Source organism: Bactrocera tryoni, unplaced genomic scaffold (assembly GCF_016617805.1).
Source record: "Bactrocera tryoni isolate S06 unplaced genomic scaffold, CSIRO_BtryS06_freeze2 scaffold_25, whole genome shotgun sequence".
Lineage (NCBI taxonomy): Eukaryota > Metazoa > Arthropoda > Insecta > Diptera > Tephritidae > Bactrocera > Bactrocera tryoni.
Genome location: NW_024395977.1, coordinates 11,009,895 through 11,026,370, shown reverse-complemented (window position 1 = coordinate 11,026,370; position 16,476 = coordinate 11,009,895).

Here is a 16,476-nt window from a genome sequence, read left to right as displayed (position 1 = left end):
GTGAGTTTGCGGTTTTTATTTTCAAGGTTTACAGCGAACTTAAATATGGTCCTTCGAAGCCGTACCAGACGGCAGTAGTGGTAACAAAAAACAAATAAATAAATAAAACAAAAAATAAAAAAAAGATAAAATTAAAATAAATAAAATAAATGTAACAATTATAATAAAAATCGGTCACGGTGTCGCGGTAACGCGTTAAATAAAACAACAAAAAAAAGAAGTGTTGGTGAAAAAGCCGAAGTTTAAAACGGTTAAAACAAGAAGAGGAAAAAAAAACTCGGAGCTCAAAACAGTTAAAACAAAATAAAAATGAAAAACACGTTGAGAAAAAAAATTGTGGAAGAACAACGGTGTTGGCGGTGAAAAACAACAGTTTAACACAGTTAAAGCAAAAAGTGAAAGAAATGTGGTGTCGTGAGACACCAGGTAGGAACGAAGTTCCTTCGGATTATGTAGAATCGATACAATTTGCAAAAAAAATTGTGCTTAATTTTATGTAGGTTGTCCTGATTTTTCTCTCAAATTTCGCTGATTAGTTTTTATTTAAGTACAGATAAGTATTAAGAAAACTATACTGTCGTCCTACTGCCGTTGGCAAATATAGGAAATATTCAAGTTAGCGGGAACGACAACTGTCGGCCTGCAGTCGTGTAGTCGTGCAGCTGTCAAAATAACAGTGTCCATAAGAACGTCTGTATTTTAATATTTGACAGATGTAGTTTGCAGTCTGTCGCGCTCAATGTTTTCCGCACTTCACTCAAAACTAATTTGCATACACAATAATGTTACAGATTTTCATGCCTAATTATTTTGCAAAACCTAAAGGTAGGCTATAACTAGAGATCTTACAGTCTTTTTCTTACGGGTTATTTCTTACGGGTTTTTTCTTACGGTTTTGCTACCACTTTTTTCAGTTACGTCCCGCAGCAAAATCCCTATCTTCTCCAAGCCTGCCGTAAGGAACTTCGTTCCAATAAAGGGATTTGCATACTAATCACTGTTTCTTATTCTAATTATAATAATAATCTTAACTAACAATTTATACCAGTGTGTATGTTTATTATATTTTTGCAGGTAATATTTTTCAACGTGTGTCAGTTGATCTAAACTCCACTGACCCAACTGAAAAAAATGATGACTTGGAGATTCTCAACAACGACGGACTTGAGAATTTGGCAGGGCAACACCGAAATTTGTGCCAATTCGGAAAATTGTTCATCTTATACTTGGGTGGATCACCTTTCTGAAGGAAGACTCTCAAAACCAACAGATTTGTTGTGATCCATCAACATGTGAGACCCTTGAAAGCAGTATTTGTCGATGTAAATGATACTGATTTGCATATATGTACAAATTACGTCCAGAAGCACTTAGATTTAAGTAATTTTGTAAATTGTAGCACCATTGTAAAAATATTGTTTTTCAGAGCTAGAATGTATTTTAGGATTCGTTCCTTAAATAAAAACTTAATTGAAAATATGTACAGCAAAAAAAGATAATTAAATAAGACAATAAATTGATACTTGGTCACAAAATATTCAAACTTTTTATTTGCATAAATTTATTGAAACAAACACAGCAAAGAGTCAAAATTAAATAATACAATAAAAATACAATTAAATGAATATGTAGGTAAATGTTCACTATAAAATATTCACTTATATTGATATCTTTTATTAATATTAACTTATATTAATGTTAACTTTTGATGATATTCATGTTTTTGTATGCCTGCAATACAAAATTGCTTCTTATTGCAAAGAAAAACAAACAACTGAAAATCAGCTGATTGTACGTTGGTCGACCGTGACGTAGATGCGCAGAACGAACAAAATTTGAACTCGTCATTGCGCAATCTTGTTTCTATCATTCTTGGATCATCATAGATATTAATCGATTGTCGTTTTTTTATATTTTGTAAGTAACTCAAACACGAAAAGTTTAAAAATAAGTAAATTTTACATAAATTTCGTAAATATTATGAAACAAAGTCAACATATATTTTTATTTTTATTGATAAATATGTTTTTTGACTACATACGTTATAGAAAATTTAATATTTGTTTTCGACATATTTATTTTCATTGAAGTTTAAAAACATCTCTGAATAATGAAATGTAATAGATTTTGTGACTGTCACTTACAGAATACCAAAATCGTCTCAATTCTCAAAAATTGTCTCTAATACCATGTTCAGACCGAAAATTTAAAAGATTAGATTATATTTAAGCATTTCATAACCCAACAGTGTTCCCACTGCCGTTAGAAAATAAAAAACAGCTGTTATTGTCATTCAAGAATTCACATCGCTTAGTATTTATTAAAAGAAAAGATTGTCATAAATACTATATTGAAATAAAAAGACGGTTTTTTTTAATATTTTCCATATAATAGAAATAATGGATGCATTTTTTCATTTGTTAAGTCGATTTTCAGATGAAATTAGATTCATTGCTTTAAAAAAATTTGTTTGTTTACATTTTTTTCTCTTTGTAGTGTCTAAATCAGCTGTGATAATGTAACAGATTTCCAGTGCTGACAAATAGATTGCGCAAAATCAGAGTCGCACAGAGAGATTTAGCGTGGATCAGTTTCAAATCATTTCAATGAAGTGATTTGGAACTGCCATTTTTGTATGGCGAAATCTTGATAAATTTTTAAGATTAGTGGGATAATCCATTCAACAGCCGAAATCGTGTGATTAAGTGTCGGTTCTGAACATGGTATAACTTAGAACCTCAAATTTAGAGAGACTTGAGACTGTATCACAGTACAGAATCGCACGGTTAATGTAATCTAATCACTAAAAATTTTTAGTTTGAACATAGTATATGATTTACAGGTTTGAGTACATACGAATCAATGTTGGAGAAATTGTCGACTTCTCGAGATGTACCATCTTAGGGGTTTTGAACTAAAAGTTAGGGGTTGAAAGGGTAAATTTTGGAATAGCATCCCCCGATTTCGGGGTTAAAATTGATATGTATGGATAGAGGAGGTCCTCCAGATTAAGAAATTTATATATATAGTTGTCGCTGATTTAAGCTTTTTGAGATATTTGCATTTAAAGTTCAAAAATCCACTATTTAAAATGCGTGTTTCTCCCATTTATAATGAATTTCGTAGTTATATTTTTTAACTTTTATATCCACTAACACTTCATTAATTCGTTTCTAACCATTTATTTCATATTTAATAGTGCAAAAATAACTTTTATTCAACATTTAACTTTTGTTCATTTATTTTTGTTCAAACAATAACAAAAGGGTTGCATTCTAACTAATAAGAGTGTTACCTTCTTCCTCTTCTTAATTGGCGTAGACACCGCTTACGCGATTATAGCCGAGTTAACAACTGCGCGCCAGTCGTTTCTTCTTTTCGCTACGAGGCGCCAATTGGATATTCCAAGCGTAGCCAGGTCCTTCTCCACTTGGTCCTTCCAACGGAGTGGAGGTCTTCCTCTTCCTCTGCTTCCCCCGGCGGGTACTGCGTCGAATACTTTCAGAGATGGAGTGTTTTCGTCCATCCGGACAACATGACCTAGCCAGCATAGCCGCTGTCTTTTAATTCGCTGAAGTATGTCAATGTCGTCGTATATCTCGTACAGCTCATCGTTCAATCGGATGCGATATTCGCCGTGGCCAATGCACAAAGGAGAACCTTTCTCTCGAAAACTCGTAACGACGACTCATCGGTTGCTGACTTCGTCCAAGCCTCTGCACCATATAGCAGGACGGGAATTATGAGCGACTTATAGAGTTTGGCTTTTGTTCGTCGAGAGAGGACTTTACTTTTCAATTGCCTACTCAGTCCGAAGTAGCACCTGTTGGCGAGAACAATCCTGCGTTAGATTTCCAGGCTGACATTGTTGGTGGTGTTAATACTGGTTCCTAAATAGACGAAATTATCTACAACTTCAAAGTTATGACTGTCAACAGTGACGCATTCGTTAGTTGACTGTCGACGCGGGTCGTTGTGATTTTCAAAGTGTTTTTTCGGTGATTTTTTACGATTCTCTTTTGTGCGGTCGTTTGTTTACGCGAATAGTTGGCACCGTTATTGCCTGGCGCGTGTGAGTAGCGGTTCGCTGGAATTGTTGGTGCGATCGCGAGTAGTGAGGGTCGGTGATCGCGAGTGTTTTTGTGCCGTTACAAATTTGTGTGCAATTTTGTGCATTTTTGTGTGCCAAATCGGCGTGAGAAGCGGTAAGTAATTTTTATAATTACTATTGAATATACGGACAACGTGGTCATCCACGTTGTTCTTATTGGCGGAAGCTTTGCACGGTTCCAGTGTAGCTCCGTGTTGTTGGCACTCTTGCTGACTGGACTACGTGCCAATAGTTCTGTGCTGAGCATCTGGCGGTTAGTTGGTTCGGTGTCAGAAGAGTCTGGACAGGATTGCCCAAAGGGTGAAAGCGTCTGTCCAGCGTTGGAGATTGAGACTCCTGTAAGGACCAACGGTCGTAACAGCGTTACCGTTTAGCCCACGGTGCGATTCGGTACAGCACCACATCGGTCGACTCCGGACCGTTACGGGGACTTCGTCCGGCCGGCGGCCAATTGAGTGGCCTTAATCAGACCACTTGTTTGAGTTGTGGGCTGTGCCACCGCGAGCACGCTATAATCGACCGCTTGGGTGGTCGTTGTTATCGGCAGTCGGCCATGTTGCGGCTGCCAAAAGAATCACGGGGGAGCTCTACGAGCTTGTGTTTGAAACCAAGAGCTTTAATAGAGAGACCGCGAAGGGACTGTTGGAGCTTACCTCAAAGTCTGAGGCGCTTCTGATGACGGTCATAACCGAGTATGCCCATCTTCGCGGTCAGGTAGATGCCCTTAGTGGGAGTTGTGGGAGACCCTCCTCTTCGGCACTGAGCAGGTCAATGCCGGCTCCGTCGGCACCGATGCCTGCGCCTCCAGCACATGGTGCAGGATGCAATCACTCCGGTGACACCGGTGTGAGGATCCACGAGATTAGGCCAATCAAGGGAGGCGAATAACAAAAAATTCGGGGAGGTGGGGTTGGACGTCTCTGTCAACCTGAAGTTGGGTCGTCGGGTGGTGGTCCAGGGGGTCCATACGGAGATCCCCCATGAGGAATTTATGGACGAACTACTCCGGCTGAACCTCAAGGATTTCAGCCCGGCATCCCAGAGGACTGACGTGAGGAGGGTCAGTCGTCCCTGGAAGGTGACCGCTGACGGTAGCACCAACGTCGTCCTGGAGGGTACGAACAATTTGATGTCCGCCCTCTTGGAGAAAGGTCGGTGCCACATAAAGTGGTTCTCCTTCCGGGTGCGACCGGATAGCCCCGTCGCTGGCTGCTTCCGTTGCATGCGTTGCATGGGATTTGATCATCGGGTGGCTGAGTGTAAGGCCAAAGCAGATGTCTGTCGGAGGTGCGTTCAAGAAGGCCACCAAGCTGCCAGTTGCGTCAATGCACCCCCCAACCAGCTGGACATCTAATGATGTCAGCCGTCTGCCCTATCTATTGTGGCATTATTGAGCGCGCCCACGCCAGACTCTGATGTGGGGCATTATCCAGCTCAACTGTCAGGGCTCTTATGCCGTAATGTGTGAGTTGGGGATTGCACGGCTGAGGGTGGGTGCAGTATTGCTCTACTCCAGGAGCCCTACGCCACCAATGGTGTGGTTCGGGGTCTTCCAGGGGGTTTTAAGGTCTTCACTGACCTTAGAGCTAACGCTGCAATAGTTGTGCATAATCCACGCTACGATTGCGTAGTTGTGGATTCTTCACAACTGGGTATATGTGTAGCTATAGAAGGGGAATTCGGTAGGATGATTTTCGCTAGTATTTATTGTAAATATAGCGAGCCCCTAGAGCCCTACCTGGGCTACATGGATAAGCTGCTACTACTTGCGAGTACACACTCCACATTTTGAATGAGCCGAGCAAGTGGTATACGTTCGATGGGCCTGAGGGCGTGAGCGACATTGACGTGACGCTTATGAATGAGGCAGCAAGTAGGGCTTACAGCGTTAGATGGGAGGTTAAGGGAGGGTAAGAACTGAGTCACCATAATTTGATTCAAATTATGGTTACCCCTCCATCCCCTCCCTTGCCTTATGAGAGTCCATTGCGGCGATGCCGTACCGCGGGTACTGACTGGAACCAATATGGACTCTCGGTTAGGGAAGCGGTATTTAGCATACCGCTTAGAGAGTTTGAGGAGTTGGGGGTTGACGAGCAAATTGCTCGTCTATATGAGGTAGATGATGGGGTTTTTGGTAGGTATGAGTGTTCCAGACTTAGTAAAATAAATGGTGGACGCATGAGTTAACCTTGAAGAGGTGGACTGTCAGGCGATTGGCACGAAAGTTTCAACGCGTCCGACGGTCCAATTCTGATAGGCTGTCCCAGCTTAGGTATGAATTTAGTTGTGCGGGTAGGGAATATAAGGAGATTCTGGTGAAAAGCAAAGAGGAAGAGTGGAGGAGTTTTGTGAGAGAGAATAGGAACGACCCCTGGGCTCAGGTTTATAGGATTTGCCGGGGTCGTAGGAGGGAGGATATCACCTCTCTTCGCGTCGGTGACACTCCTTGTCGTCGTGGAGAGAGTGTGCGGGGGTTCTGTTAGGTGCGTTCTTTCCTAGGTCGGAGGTGCAGGTACCTCAAGCACAAAAGGTGCCTGTCCCTCCATTAGATGATGGGGAGTTGGGGTTCGCCTTTGGCCTGGTTAGGTCTAAGCGGTCCCCAGGTTTTGATGGTTTGAACGGAGAGATGTGTAAAAGCTTATGGAAGTTCATTCCGGAATACCTGGAGGCCATTTATAATAAGTGCGTCTGGGAGGGATACTTTCCACGCGAGTGCAAAAGTGCTAGGGTTGTTCCTCTCCTGAAGTCCCCTGATAAGGTCAGGAGCGATCCTCGATCTTATCGGGGCATCAGTCTCCTTCCAGTACTTGGAAAAGTGCTGGAAAGGGTCATGGTGGAAAGACTTCAGGAGCTAACGCGGGGTATGTGGTCGGATAGGCAGTTTGGGTTCAGGAAAGGACGCAGTATAGAGGATGCGTGGTTCTTAGTACAGAATGTTGTTAGGGAGAATGTCCTTGGCATATTTGTTGACTTCAAGGTGGCGTTTGATTACCTAAGCTGGGATCGAGGTCCGAGCTAGAGCGGGCGGGAGGAGATCTCTTAGAGATGTGACGCAAGTCAAATATCTGGGACTGACCATGAGTGAAAGGATGTGTTTTACTCCACACTTGGCGAATTCGAAGGAGCGACTGCAGGCAACCGTAGACAAAATACGACGGATTTTGAGGAGCGATTGGGGTATCGGACGTCGTGCTGTCCGCACCATATATCGTGGGTTGTTTGTGGCCTGTGCCACTTATGGAGCCCCTGTATGGTGGGAGACAGCCACGACTGTCTAGGGGTCTCAAAAACTCCTCCCAATCCAGCGTTACATGATGTTTGCATGTTTGCCTGTATGTCTCACCGTCTCAACGGATGCGATGCAGGTCTTGTTCACCCCCTCTTGACCTGATTGTCATACAGCGTGCTGTTGCATTCAGGTTAAGAAGGGGCTTGAGTGTGTCATTGCTGCGGAATGACTGGATTTCCGACGATGATGTGGAGAGGGAGGGATATCTAGGGAGCAAGAGGCTCCTAGATGATAGGGTTAGGTGTAGGTGGCAAGAACGTTGGGACAATAGTCCTAACGGCCGAGTGACGTACGATATTTCATATTCATATTTCAGGAGGGCCATGTGTAGGTGGCAAGAACGTTGAGACAATAGTCCTAACGGCCGAGAGACGTACGAGTGTATTCGGGACGTGGGGTTCGTTGAGGATAACCCAGATTTCAGATTCTGTCTGAGTTTCCTACTTACGGGGCATGGGCCTCTGAATGCATTTTTGCATCAGAGGCACCTTTCGGATACGTTGGGGTGTTTTTGTGGGGCGGGGTCGGAAAATTGGTCGCATTTGATTGCAGAAAGCGCAATGTACTCGGACATTAGGGATTTTGGTGGTATGGGGATTAGCTGGACTGATGGACAATTAGATGTTAGTGGTGTGATCTCCACTAGTCGGAATACCGAACAGTAAGGGTCGTTTGCGCGTGAACTATTTAAGCGGCGAAGGCGGTTAGCTGGAAGCTAGGATTAGTTTCTGTATGATTGGTGTGTGTAAGTGATGTGTGTATGGGCTCCAATCCCTGGCCACCAGTCCAGAGCCGTATGGAAGCTCAACTGGTAGTAGTAGTAGTAGTAGACTGGCCCCTCGGGGCGTATCGTGGTGGTTGTGGTTAAAACCCAAAACGCGGGAAGAACTGACTTTGTCAGTTGAATGTGGAGTTGCATTGCAACCGGGTGCCGGACCCAAAGCACGGCAGAGGTTTTAGATGGGCCTCGAACCCTACCAAGGTGGTTAGTATGTCCATTCCACACTGCCAATTGGTACTGAAAATGCTTTGCATTCTCAGGGCGCTGATCAACGCATTGATTTGATCCGCTGTGCTTTTGAGCGCCGTGGAGTAAGGCTGTCGTCAGCAGGTGCCCACTTAAAACACACCGGACGTTGTCTACAGTGACGTGAGTGCCAAGTCGCGAGTGCGACGACCGTTTGTTTGATGACAGGAGATATTTCGTCTTGCCCTCGTTCACTGCCAGACCCATCTCTTTTGCTTCCTTGTCCAGTCTGGAGAAAGCAGAACTAACGGCACGGGTGTTAAGGCCGATGATATCAATATCATCAGCATACGCCAGGAGTTGTACACTCTTGTAGAAGATGGTACCTTCTCTATTTAGTTCTGCAGCTGGAACTATTTTCTCCAGAAGCAGGTTGAAAAAGTCGCACAATAGGCAATCGCCTTGTCTGAAATCTTGTTTGGTATCGAACGGCTCGGAGAGGTCCTTCCCGATTCTGACGGAGCTTTTGGTGTTGCTCAACGTCAGTTTACACAGCCGTATTAGTTTTGCGGGCATACCATCCGTTCATATTTTACAGAAGAACCAAAAGAAATAGAGAAAACAAATAATACCCCAATGACAGGAAATAAATAACACATTAGTTTTCCACATAGAATTCCTTTCTGCATTGGCGGCCTTCGGCCGCGCTTCAAAAAAATAAGCCTTGGTCAGACCAACACTTGGACGTGCTCAGTTTTTTTGCGCTGAATTCTGTTTTGCCCGATCCAACACCGGGATTTATTAAGATAATGAGAATTCTGAAAGATTTAACATTACTAATCACACGATAATGAATTTAGCTATGACGTCATAATCTTTCTTTTTTCTTATTTTTATTCCATTACAAAATATGGTAACACTGATTTTTTGCTTGTTTACAACCATTTTCTTACTTTATGAATAAATGGATTTTAACTTTAGGTTTGATATGGAATTAAAGTTATTTTTGCACTATTTAATAAATGATTAGAAACGAATTAGTGAAGTGTAAGTGGATATAAAAGTATAATATATAAGTGTAAAATGTATTATAAATTGGAGAAACACGCATTTTAATAGTTAATTTTTTTTAACTTTAAATGCAAATATCTCAAAAACAATAAGTCAGCGGCAACTGTATGAATATATATTCTTGATCTGGATGACCTTCTCTCTCCCATATTTAACCATACCCATTTAACCCCGAAATAGGGGGATGCTATTCTAAATCGCAGCCGTTGAAAGAAACAAATGGCATGTTTTTACGAGTGTTATGTATTTAGAGGTATTTTCAGGAGTTTTCTTTACCTTGAATTTTATTTTTTACTGATAAGGGTCCGTATCCAGCTCTTAAGTAATTGCTCAAGAAAAAAAATACATTATTTCTTCGAGTAATTTTGACAGCTGGTTACGCTATGTGAATGATCCACATTAGAAGAGCAAGAGAGAATAAATAAAGAAAATAAACTTTGTGTGTAATATGTATGTATGTATATGTGTAATAACATAAATATTTTCATTGCGATTTACGGATTGTTGTTGATGATTGGTAAATTTTATACAACATTTCAAAAGTAAGTATACTTCATAATAATGATTTTAACTAAATTAGGATGAATTTGACGATTACTTTGAATTTCCTTTAAGAAACTATTGTAGAGCTGGATGCTAAGCTTAATTGAAAATTAATACTACTACGCATCGCATTGAAACACGTTTCATGAAATATATTTCAATTTCGCATTTTCTTTAATTTTCATTGTTTTAGATTTTTTATTAGCGATCTTGAACGGTGGCAACAAATCCCAACGTTCACATACTATGTACGAGTGTGTTCAAAAAGTATCGCGAATTTTGAATTTTCGCGGGTTACGTATATTCGAATTTCGAATTTTTTGTGGCGTTATGTTGGTACTCATGTTTCTCACTTATGCCGACAAGCTCGGCCATTTTGAATGTTCATTTAATTGTTGACAGCTGCTTTGCTCGCACGTGTTTTGGATCGTCTTCGAATTTTACCTATTCAAAAAAATGGATCAAAGAACCTGTATCAAATTTTGTGGGAAAAACGAAATTAAGTGCGCGGATGCATTCCGAATGTTGACTGTGGCATACGGAGAAGCTACCTTGACCGAAGCAACGTTTATCGGTGGTACAAAATGTTCTCAGAAGGCCGAGAAGATGTGAACGATGAAGAGCGTGCCGGACGCCCCAGCACTTCAACAACAGTCGAAAAAATTAATGAAGTGGAGAAAATGATATTGGCCAATCGTCGAATCACCGTTATAGAAGTTGCTGAGGACTTAAACATATCGATTGGCAAGTTATGCGTAATTTGCGCGAAGCAATCCGCCAGAAACGCCCGGATTTGCGAAAGAACAAAAATTGACTTTTGCACCACGATAACGGATCTGCTCACACATTGTTGCTTGTGCGCGACTTTTTGGCCAAAAACAACACACTAATGATGCCGCAGCCACCGTATTCCCCAGATCTGGCCCCCTGTGACTTTTTCTTGTTCCCTAAACTGAAGAGGCCCATAAAAGGACGACGTCACGCTTCTCTTGACGAGATAAAGACGGCATCGAAGGAGGAGCTGAAGAAGATAAAAAAAATTAATTTTTGAAGTGCTTCGAAGATTGGAAAAACCGTTGGCACAAGTGTATAATATCTCATGGGGATTACTTTGAAGGGGACAAAATAGATATTCATGAATAAATAAATAATTTTTGAAAAAACACAAAATTCGCAATACTTTTTGACACACCTCGTATATGTATGGTATGAATTCAATCTGGCGGTTCCAGTCATTCGAATTGCAAAAAGTCAAAACCTACTAGATCCAGTCAACTGTCGAAGTTTGGTAGGTGAGCGGTTCTCACATTTCCAGTGACAGTAGAGTTGGGCATCTCTTTATGTCTGGAACGAGCCATCTGATGCACACAGCTCCAATGTACTTCAGATTCAATATGGCACATGATCAGAGACGTATCGGATTTCGAAGAAATTTGTAAGAATTTTCGGTAAATGTTCAGCAGAGCCGCTTTTCCGAAAACGTGCACCAATTTTCAGGGGAAATGTCTTAAAAAAATCGTTTTTAATTCTATTATCTATTTTTATGTTTTTTTTTTGTAATAAAAACAAAAAGAAATGTTATGATTTTGCACGATATTTACGCTATAAATAACATCACTGTTCGAAATTCAATTGGGTACTAGTGATACAAGCAGCGATCGGTTTCAAAAGAATTATGAACGCCGGGGTGTTGGACCGACCAGGGTTATTTCTTTTCGAGCGCTCGTGTCCAACTTCTTCTTTCTGCAATAATAATGAATTATAAATTTTTCGATTATGTATTTCTCATTTCTATCAATTCTCGTTCAGTCTCGAATATCGAGAGTATCGATAATTCGAAAATGATCAGTTCATGAACCCAATCGAATTTACAGCAAAGATGCCATAATTTCGAACATACCTTGCCATTTTTGTTGAAGTGAAGTGATCGTGAAGTTTTTCATATTTTTATGAAAATAACATAAAAACTAATTTCTCATGTTAATTTACTAAACAGCATCAATAATTACGTGTATATAGAAAATATATTTTTAACATCTAAAGACGTGTAAAGTGTAAAAGTGAATTTTTGATTTCGGGAAATACGAAGTTTTTCTATTAAAACAAAGAAAATATTGTTTTTAAAAGCACGCGCCTAACATATACGTAAAGTAGAACTAAAAACGAGTATTTTAAGACATTTCCCGTGAAAATTGGTGTACGTTTTCGGAAAAGCCGCTCTGCTGAATATTTACCGAATTTTCTCTTGGTGGTTAACGGATCAAACTCAAAAAGGATACTTAAAGTATTAGATAAAATAATTTACAAATAACATTATAATTGAATATAGAATTTCCGTAACCATAATTTAATCCTCATTTTAATAATAATTATTTTAAGGGAATTTATTAAAGTTTTGTTGGAGTTTTAGAAATAAAAAAGTTTGTGATCTAGGAACACTGATGGGTGTAAGCAAAAGCAAGAATGATGGAATAAAAAATTACGGAAACCGTCACCTAATTCTTTTGTGATAAGAAGAAGAAGCAGCGTTAACTCCTGTAGCATGTTGTTTTAGAAAAAATCGAATTAAAATTTTTTTTAATCAGAAAGTGTTTAAATAAAATAAAATATTACAAATCTGGGTTATTCAGTTACCGCATTCAAATTAATTTATTAGGTAAGAAGTAATTAAATATAAATAAGTAAATTATAAGGAGCAAGAACTTATGCGTTTAGAAACATAAATTAATCCTCGTCTTTAAATAAATTACAATTGTCTATAGAACTATCTAAGCTAGTTGAGTTAAGCTGATCAAGAAGTGTATTTTCCAAGGGCTGTAGCACATGAAAATTTTAATTACTTCTGCTCTCATACCGCAGCATTTCATTTTTGACTATTGTTTTGCTATAGTTTTTTACTTTACAAAACTCCGAGCAGAGCAGAGCACATACTTTTACATTGGTCTGCTACGGCTCCCGTAGCAGATAGAAGCATAGCAATAATTTTAGAAACTTTGTTGCTACAATAGTAAATGAAAACCAGAGATAAAGAGATCCCTAACTCTAATGTCACTGGAAATGTTAGAGCCGCTCACCTGCCGAACTTCGACAGTTGACTGGATTGAGTTGGGAACGGCCAGATTGAAATTATACCAAAGTATATGTGAACGGCCGCCGTTCAAGATCACTTATAAAAAATGTATGTACAACAATGAAAATCAAAGAAAATGCGAAATGAAAATATATTTCATTAAACGTTTTGCAATTTGATGCATAATACCATTAATTTTCAGTTACCAATGATGGAGTCATGTGTAGAAGTTCACGCAAGTGAGGAAAGTTTTCTGATCGCCATTCATATGACTCAAGCAGCTCAAGACTTCCGGTCTTTGACCAAGTATCCTCTGGGTAGCTTAAGAACATCCGTTTGAAGGCGAAGTAAAGTGAGAAGGCGAAACATCCCCTTCGCAGGGTTGTGCGTTGGGTTTGGGACCCGTCACGTAAAAAAACACCCCCAATAAAAGGAAGCAACAAGCCTCGGATGAGAGACCCCCCGTATGATGACGACCATGGCAAACGAAATAAGGACTACGAATTAAGGGCATGCACCTGGAATGCCCGGTCTCTTAATTGGGAAGGTGCCGCTGCCCAGCTGGTTGATGTCCTCGTGAAAATAAAGGCTGACATCACCGCCGTCCAAAAAATGCGATGGACGGGACAAGGGCAGAGACGAGTAGGTCCTTGTGGCATTTACTACAGTGGCCATATAAAAGAGCGCATGTTACAGCATACGACTCCGAAGAAAGTAAAATTTACAAAGACCGTAAGCTCCATATTTATTGTAATAGGAGCAAATACTTTTATTTATAATAGATAACGCCTTAAGAATATTTCCTCCATTCTATTTAAAAAAATTGTAAATTTCTTTAAAAATATTGAAATTAGCAAAACAAACACATCGAATTTGCATTGCGAGGTTTTCTTTCAGATACCACTAATTTGTGAGGTAATTATGAGCATTCGGGCGTTTGAAATCACCTCAGAATACGGAAAACCTCGTAACTCACAAAAATCTCTCAATAGCGAAGGTGGTGATTTTTGTGAGGACGCGAGAATAAGCCTGTGAGATTCCATATTTCTTATGGAAACAATAAAGAGCATACTAATGTGTATGTCATTCATTGAAAGCAATGAACTGTCACTTCAGCAATTTGACAGATTATTTATAATTTTTATGAAAATTTCCAAAAGCCACCATATCAGATTTACACATAAACTGAAGGCAGCTTCATTTCGAAAATATTAAATTTAGTGGAGTGAGTATTAAGACGATTGTGTTAAATTATAAAAATAAAGTACTTTTTCAAAATAATTTGATACAATTTTCCAAAAAATTAATATTTAGTTTAATATTGAAAACTGTCAGAAAAATTATACAAAGTGGATTGGCGAATGAGCGAATTGTTAAAGTTAATAAACTTATACAAGCAAACAGCAACAAATCAAAATATTATTGCTAATATTAAATTTATTACTTTAACAGGTATATAAAACTTATCCTACAATCTATTGCTATTGTTGTAACAAATCATTGGCACAAAGGCGTAGGGTAGGTAGGTGCGAGCTGAAATATGGGAATATTTTGAGCTCTTGATCTTTTATGTGGAAAATAAAAAAAGGAGAAAGGTCCTTTTCCTTACTAACGTATTTCTCGAAAAAATAAGAATTCATATTTTTGAACTACTATATAATAAGTGTGGCATTAATTTTACATACCACTTAAAATAATAAATTTAATATGAGCAATGATATTTTGACTTATGCTTGTATAAGTTTTATTAAATTTAAGACTTCGCTCATTCCCAACACATATTGCATAATATTTCTGTAAATTAACAATATTAAACTAAATATTAATTTTTTGAAAAAATGTCATTTTGAAAACGTACTTTATTTATATAATATAACGCAACCGTCCTAATACTCGCTCTACTAAATTTAATATTACCGAAATGAAAATGCCGTGTAAATGAGAAATGTTGCCTCTTCGAAATTTTCATAGAAATGAAAACTGCGCTGTCAAACTGCTGAAGTGACAGCTTATTGCGTTCAATATATGGCATACTAATTACTATTCCATATATTGCTTTCCATAAGCAATATGGAGTCTCCACATGCAATAGGCACAGCAATACAGTTAGTATCCTATCATCATCATTTCGATTTTGTAGTGTGCAGTGGCGCGTAACATAGCTAAATGCAAATAAATAATTAAACATAAATTTTTTCAGGTTTCCTTACAATATAAAAGTTGCCAACAATTGGTGATATTTTGTAGAAGATATGAGTTTCGTAATCCTATTAATTAGAATTACAGAATTTTTTCATTATAATTGCAGTTAAATACATCAGAACTGGGTAAAGGGATAGAGCAGGTTTTCCAGATGAAGAAAATATATATATATCATCGCCAACTGACTTGTGGTTTTGGAGATATTTTCATTTAAATTTCTAAAATTCCACTATTTAAAATGCGTGTTTTTCCGATTTATAATAAACTTTGCACTTTATTTTTAAATTTATATACACTAACACTTCACTAATTCGTTTTTAACCTTTTATTAATTTCCTGCATGCTAGACACATATCGCACGTTGTCCACGAATTTTGGTTGTTTCGATTCTCTATATTACTCTTTAACTCCCTGCAATCATCACTTTCGTACGCCTCTCATCTTTTCTAACTATTAACTTAATTGGCAGCTATGTTGTCAATAGATAAAATATTTTGTTTATTACGATTAAAAATTATTATATATTGCACTTTTAATATATGGCGAAACTACTTAAATCATATCATCACTATGACAACAAAAAACAAATGACTTTTGATCTTTCAATACTTAAAGGTGAATTAAGCCTCTTAGTTCTCAATTAATAAGTGTTTTTAATCATTCTTCCTCTTTATTCGCGTAGACATCGCTTGCGCGATTATAGCCGAGTTAACAACAGCGCGCCAGTCGTTTCTTCTTTTCGCTACTTGGCGCCAATTGGATATTCCAAGCGAAACTAGGCCCTTCTCCACTTGGTCCTTCCAACGGAGTGGAGGTTTTTCTTCCTCTGCTTCCCCCGGCGGGTACTGCGACGAATACTTTCAGAGCTGGAGTGTTTTCGTCCATTCGGACAACATGACCTAGGCAGCGTAGCCGCTGTCTTTTAATTCGCAGACCTATGTCAATGTCGTCGTATATCTCGTACAGTTTATCGTTCCATCGAATGCGACATTCACAGTGGCCAACGCGCAAAGAACCATAAATCTTTCAAAAATTCGTAACGTCGACTCATCAGTTGTTGTCATGATCCAAGCCTCTGCATCATGGACGGGAATAATGACTGAGTTTTAGAGTTTGGTTTTTGTTCGTCGAGAGAGGACTTTACTTCTTAACTGCCGGGTGCCAGCGCGGGTGTTGAGGCCGATGATATCAATATCATCGGCATACGCCAGCAGCTGTAC